We start from the raw sequence: 7,845 nt of genomic DNA on the forward strand, positions 1-7,845 counted from the left end.
CAAGAAGCAGCAGAAAACAGTCTAATCGAAAAATTTGGTCAAGAATTTGAGCCACATTTAAATTTGATAAATAAGCCGCTTGCAGCCAAAAAACCGGTAAGTTTATGTGTTTGGCTTATGCCTACATAGAAGCTTAAGTATTTGTCAATAAAAAGTTATTGGAAACCATCGTCCGATTTTTGTTTACTCTTCTAATTAACTTTCTTATTTCGATGCACAATGTTGCTATTGCTGTTTTTGTTGTTGTTGGGCGCTGTAGCCAATCGGGTTTTATTGCTTTTACGACCACCACTTGTTGCCGGTAATAAAAAACATGCATAGGATATGTGCTTCTTCTTGTTTGTTTATTTGTTTGAAATATAAAACTCATATTAAATTCCCATTAACGATTAACTCATTGGTTGCAAATTTTTCAAAATAATTTTATACGTAATTCAAATTTCATTTTTAAAACAATCAATTATTTTTTATATTTGCTGATATAATTTTATTGACCTGCTTATCGCTTGAACTCCGTTTTTAAGCGGTATGTTTGTCAAATAAGGGGGTTTTTTAGCAAAATTATACATGGGTAATCTAAAACTAACACGTTTTAAACATATAAACAAAATGACAGTCACTTTTGAAGGTACGTACTAATAATAAAATAAATTTTATATTTTCTTCAAAAAGAAAGTGAAATATCTTATACTTGTATGTTATTAAGAACTCATACCAAAAGACAATTTTTTGAATCCTCTTGAGTATTTTCCTTAGACGAAAATACAGATATTTAAACTACATTAAAGAAAACAGTATAGACTTAATAATATATATATGTATTTTTGTATACTTAGGTCCAAGTAGGCAATTAAGTAATTAAGTCCTCTCTTGACAACAAAAATCAGTCTACAGTTTCCTTCTCATACCCGTCCTACTGTATACTGCACAAGCTTGGACAATAACCAACAGCGTTAAAAAGCTGTCTTCGATAAGAAGAGACTATTAGCATTCGAGAGACTAATACTTCGGGAAGATCTATGCTTCCTAACGCGTTGGCACAGAGTATCAAATTAAATGGAACGATGAGATATTATTTAAAATACTTTCTTGACTTGGTCCTGTTGTACGAACGGAAGAACGTGCTCGTGCTATGGTCTATAATGATGTGGCCGTGATTGTGGTTCCGGGGATGAGAAAAAAAACCTTATGTGTCGGTGTCCATTATTAGTTAGAAGAAGATTTAAAATCTTTGTTGTCCCTCTTACCGCTTTGAAAGAATTGCCATTCTCCAAAATTAGGGACTTTACCAAGTTTATAGACTTGTCAGGATGGTTCAATTTTACTTGAATGAGGGAGTCATGTTTTCTCGGACGGACCATTATTTGAGTTCAAGTAGGCTTTGGGCACAGAGCCGCACATTCCAACCTAACCTAATGCTTCCCATTATTTTGTTGAAACACAATATCTTCTTTACTGTTGAAATCCATTAAGTTGTAACCATAAAGAAATAGAGCACAAATTTGTGTGTGCATCTAAGTATACGACATATGAAGGGTAGAGAGCCATTGTCTATACTCGACCTAACTGATGTTATTCCTGTTATTGTAGAAGTTGATGTGGTATTGTCCAGTAGTGCCTTATAAAATGATTTCCTTGAAACAGACAGTATCAAACAGATTTACGTCACTGCTTAAGAGTTCTTTAAAGCTAGACGGGTTTCTTTTTTACTCCATGATTTCTTGTGTTTAATGAAGTTAATGAAAACTCATACAAATATGTCTCGGAAATAAATTATTTTCTTGAGAAAAAATCAAAGACGTCAATATGATGAAGATAAATATTTGTATAAGAATATGTGGAACCTATATGTCGAGCTTAACCAAAGCGTTTTACATGATCATGTCTTTTCGAATTTGATCAATTCTTTTTTGATTTACAACAATTGGCCTTAACCCAAACCAATTTTTGTTCCCAAATAGATTAAATATATGTTAAAATTATTAACTCTAACGTACAATTAAAACAAGTTAACTTTTTATTTAGCTTTGATATATATTACATTATAAGTTAAAGTAATTATTAATTAAATTTTCCTTACATTCATACTTGTTTTAACAAATTACAATTTTTAATAAGACCACTTAAACAACCTTAAAAAAACTTGTAATTAATATTGCATAATATGATTTCACTTTTATTTCAAAGCATTATAATTTTTTTTCCAACAATAATAAAAATAATACAAAATCTTAAAATTTTTTGCTTTATTAATTTAAATGAACCCGAACTATAAAACAAAAAAATTTAAATTACGGTCAACTGTGCGGTTGCGCTCCAGTCTATGTAGAGTGCTCGCTAACATGGACCGGACTTAAAAGTTTGCAGTGAATGACATTATTATTCAGCTGCCGAGATACATATTCATATGCTCTCAGATCTGTTTTCCTATATTAATTTAAATATTTTAATTTGATAGACAGTGAGTTTTTTTTTTTGTATTATCATCAAATATCTTATGAATTATCATATACTGATAGATGAGTCTATCTGGTAAGCTTTAAATATTTGCAAAAGGTTTTCATAATAATGTTTACTGCATCAACATTTACGATTTTTTTATTTACATATTCCTAAGATTGATGTGTAATGCAATACGTAGATTTTTTAAAAAGTCCCTACATATTAATGTGTCACCTGCATATACTATCATAAACTTACAATCTAATCTGAATTATTAAAGAATATTCTTCATTTAATTATTATAGCTAAAATTATTAAGCTTTATTATATATACAGCTTTCTTATTGAAGTGTGCAATTTATATTTTTTTATTATAAAGTCTAATTATTTTAAAAGTAACGTTTAAGAATTACTTGTTACAATCGCTAAGAACAGAAAACTGATCTATAGCCAGATAATTAGACCAGCATCACTTTATGGGTGTGTCGCGTATAGCAAAGCTGCCGACTCTACTATACAAAAGCTACAAGTCGCTCAAAGTCAGGCTCTCCGAAGGCTCTTCAAAGTGCCTTGGTACATCCGCACAAACGACATGCTAAGAGACCTTTGAATAGACCCGATCAAAAAATACATAAGAGACAGAGCCCTGAAGTTATATGCGAAAATTGACAGGCTATCCTACTTACCACTATCTAATCTTAGAGTAATCACTCTCCGCACGGGGAGGTACGCAGATCTTAGATCAATCACTGAATAATCATGAAGCTTACAGGCAATACATAAATTAGTCAATGAGATGGGTGGGACCCTGTAGATCCCCCAGCTATCAAAGAGTAAAAGTGCCCAGTTGCGCTGACTCGAAAAAAGGATCAATATACATACATACTAATCGATAAGACCAGGATATTCATGATTCATATTCAAAAAGGTTGTGTAGTGTTTTGCAGACTCCTTATGTTCTATTCTCAAATCCTTCCTTTAGAGTGGAGAATGGACTCCTTATGTTCTATTCTCAAATTTTTCCAGTGTGGAACTATGTTTCCAAAAATTAATTATTGATATTTCTTGTAAAAATGACAAGGTAATGGAGAATAGGATAGAATAATTGTTTTATAGCTATATAGTAGCTAATAGAAGTGTTAAATATTTTTTTTTTATAGAAAATGGTTTTTATCTTGGCATTTTAGAATAGTTCTTTCATTTTTAACATAAATAATTTCGTAGAAGAACCTATTAATCAATAGTAACATTATCTATACTTCAATGGAAATGCTATGTGGTTTATGGCTTGTCTCTTGAAAGTCTGTTATACGATATGTAAGACATTGACCTGCTTTTAAAATTACATTAATAGTACGTTTTATAATCTCCTATACTTTAAAATGGTAATTTGCATTATCAACAGATATTATTGTTTACTAATAATTACATATAATTAATAATATAATATAATAATATAATATTATAATATAATATAATAATGTAATATAATTATTATGATTTGCAATAGACAATTATTAAAATGAGGTCTTTTATTTCAATCTGACATGAAATTTAACATTAATACAATGTCCAAGTTGGTATATTATACTGCTATTTACGACTATATGTAACGAGTTTGGTAAACGAATACAATAACAGTTAAGTTAAGTTAGATTGGAGTGCCGGCCTTATGCTCAAAGCCAACTTAAACTGAAATAATGGCTCGTTGTGACACAATAAATTAGCTTTGGACCAGAAGTATATCGAAAATGAACGCAGTGGTCATTGTACGAATAACGCTTAAAGGTGCAACATCCGCATTCAAATGAAAGTAGACTATACCGACAAGTCTATAAACCTTGCCAAGTCTCTAATTTTGCAGGAAGACAACTTTATCAGGTCTGGAAGAAAACGGCCCACAAAAGATTTAGAATCTTTTCTTACTCAATGAAGGACATTCACACATGAGGTGGAATAGAGTTTCCTCTTCATTTGCCGAGCCATAAACCCGTTAAAAATAATTATAGGGTAGACGCAGTCTCATAGCATGTCTTCCTACAATAACAATACAAGGTGGCAATAACAAAATACGTTTACTTGAAATATATGTATGCTCCTGATATGAATTGTGTGTATTGATTCTTCATTCTTCTGATAAAGACCACATAGAAGCCCTATTATTACAAAATTTTGTGTTTTTAGCTGATGGTGCAATATTTAATATCTTTACCTAAGTCATATTACAAAACATTGCTCTATTCCCCGATAACTAAAAGAACCAATTTTTACTTTGTATCCAAAAAATGATAAGAACCTGATATCAGGACCTAAACAGAATCAGAGATGTAGTGATTTTTCTGGAATGCTTCTCACCACAACGTTGATCAGAACCATACTTTGATATGTCATTGTACTGTTATTTATTTTGAAATTTATTGCTTTATTTCTATTTGTAAGTTAGTAATGGATACTATAGTTACAAACGATACTTATATTTAGAAGATTTTATTCTATTTTGAAGTCATTTCTGTTCAGATTGGATACTAATACTAATAAGAAGTTTTTCGTTCAAATCGGTTAAACTAAAGTAATTTTATGACATATAAAGTTACTGATTATAGATTGCAAAAAAAAAAAAATAATTTTAATATCAGAAGCGAATCGATTACTCAATAACAAATCTTAGGAAATAGAATCATTTCATCGCGAACAAGTGACGTTTTTTTTTTAACATTTGACGTCAATGATAATGATAATCAATTGTATTTTTTTTATTTAATTTTGCATATTTATGATAAAGAATCTAATTTTTATTCATATTTAAATTCCACATTAAAATTTTACTATATGATATGCGTTGCATATTTTAGTGAAATTTTTAATTAAATTCATCCGGTTAAAGAACAAAAATATTATTTAGTATATTAAAAGTTTGTTTAACATTATTTTTTATTACCCGCAAAATATCAACAACATTGAATAATACATATATTTCATATATAAATAATTTGTTTTTAATAATATTGTAAGTATATATAAGGCTGTAAAAAGCTCATTACTGAGTTCATCAGTTCGGCAGTAAATATTTATTGGGCATTTAAAATAATTGTATTTAAATAGTCTGTCAATAGATATGTAAGGGTTTTATTAATTTTTATTTCTAAAACAAAGTAATTTTAGTAATAATCATAATTTACTTTTTATTGTCTAAAACTGTCCATCCTTGAAATAGGTTTTGAGAGAGAATTTTTTAGTTCACGTATTGTAAAAAAGCTCTTTTATAATTCTGTAGCTTCAATCCGAAATAATGATTGTTTATTATTTTGATTTCAATTGGAATCAGGATCAAACAAGGAATCAGGATTAAAACGATCACAGATTTTCATGAAGGATTATAATGTAACATACATTCAGAAACAGATAATAATAAAATTCTTGATAACTATAGTAATATAACTGTCCTAAACGTGGTTTAAAACTTCAGAGCTTCAGGCAAAAATGCAAACAAGAAATTATGATATAATAAAGTATAGAAAAGACCATAAAGTACAAAAGATCGGCGTATATGGTTTTGTTAATTTTATAAAAGACTCTGATGTAAGAGTACATAATAATGATTTTACTTAAAATCTTAAAACGAAAAATAGACAACTATTATATCCGTCTTAAAGAATCAGAACGCTAACAATATAACATCTACCAAATCCTACAACGAATTGTCTTCTAATCTCTGTGTCGCGTCAATCAGACAAACTGACAACTTAAGTCCGATATTATTCAATCTTATAATGGATGAAATAATACAGCGGTCAAGTATTCTAGAAGATAATGCCAAGTTGAAAAGGAGCTACAAATGCTCCGGGTGATCTACAGTAGCTTTCATATAACTTTAAGAGAACAGAGGTAATGTGAGATGTAGTATGAGTTTATCAGTAAAACCTTTTAGTTACTACGAGGAACCTATTTAACTAGATACACAATCTGAAGAGTTAAGAAATTAAATTAAATTTTAAACAAAAGAATGTGATGTGTCTCTGGTTGCAATAAGAATGTTATAGTTAAGGAGCATATGTACTAGGTTTACGTGTGGTCTATATTAATATATTATCAACAAGATTAAATGAAAAAGCAAAGCTACAGAAATCAGCACGTTACGGACTGTAACAGAATTGAGTCATGTAGACAAATCTGTAACGTAAAAGAAGTCGTAAGGTGAGATAGGCGAAACCATAAGTAATGGTAATTTCATATTACTTCACTGATGGAGAATATGATAAATTTGTAACATGTAAGATATAAAGTGAGAAAGGTAAAGAAGTAAGGAATCACAATATCGGATAACTTCGTAGTAATTCTATATGTGATTGAAATCGTAAGTTTAGAGTGTCCTTAAGAGTTTTCTCATAAAAACGTACGAGTGTTGAACAGATACGAAGAACCAAAAAGTTTTAAATTGTTAAAAGTATGGTAGAAACGTAAAAAAAAGAAAGAAGCAGTGTATGCAACTAGAGACAAAAAAGATTTAAAAAAATTTAACAAATATAAAATAAGAAATTTATGCAATATTTTTACTGGGCACTACAATCAGTCTTATATCTTAGTCTTATGGATAACCAGGCATGAATTCTGAACTGGCGTGTAAATCATCCAAACACTTACTAATAAATTACAAAATTTTAGGTGCATAGCAACTAGAGAATGAAGACTTTCAAATGCTCCATCCGAAGGAGCTGTTTTGTTTTCTCGAGCTCCTAAATCTCTTATTACAAAGGAGTGCACAATAGGTCGCAGTGAAAAAGGCCTTAGCCTAACCCATAAACCATAACATTATATTACATTACACGATATTTCTAATAGATTGCACCAACTTGGTTAGAAGAAAAGACTATACCAGTGTTCCTTCCATTTTTTTAAGCATATAAAATGTGTTTTAAAGTGTGAAAGTCGGCATGTACTTAAAGTCAATTTTTGATCATTTTTTTCATGAAATGAAATAAGTAAATAGATGTAAAAAATATAAAAAAATTAGCGTGCAGACGGACACCGGCTTGGCTTAAATGGAACTTTGACCTCAATCAGAAGGACGCAATAGGAACACCATTTACTGGCTAGATTTCAAGAGAGTAGAGTTGTATGCTATCACATTAAGCCATTATTTTTGCTTACGTGTATTGTTGTAAATAAGACCATCACTACAATCTGACCTAACCTAATAGTCTTCGATATAAACTAATATTGAAATAATATCCACTTAAGTTCTGAAGAACTATGTGGGTTTCCGAATCTACATTGTTTTTATAGATGTATGGCTCAAAACAAACTAGTTTATTTTCAATTCAATGTTTAATGCAAAAATTTAATTTGTTTTATTTTTCTGATTGATTGATTGGTTAAGAATTAAGGGTTTCAATAAGATTAATT

This window comes from Teleopsis dalmanni, chromosome 1 (assembly GCF_002237135.1).
Source record: "Teleopsis dalmanni isolate 2A chromosome 1, ASM223713v2, whole genome shotgun sequence".
Taxonomy (NCBI): Eukaryota; Metazoa; Arthropoda; class Insecta; order Diptera; family Diopsidae; genus Teleopsis; species Teleopsis dalmanni.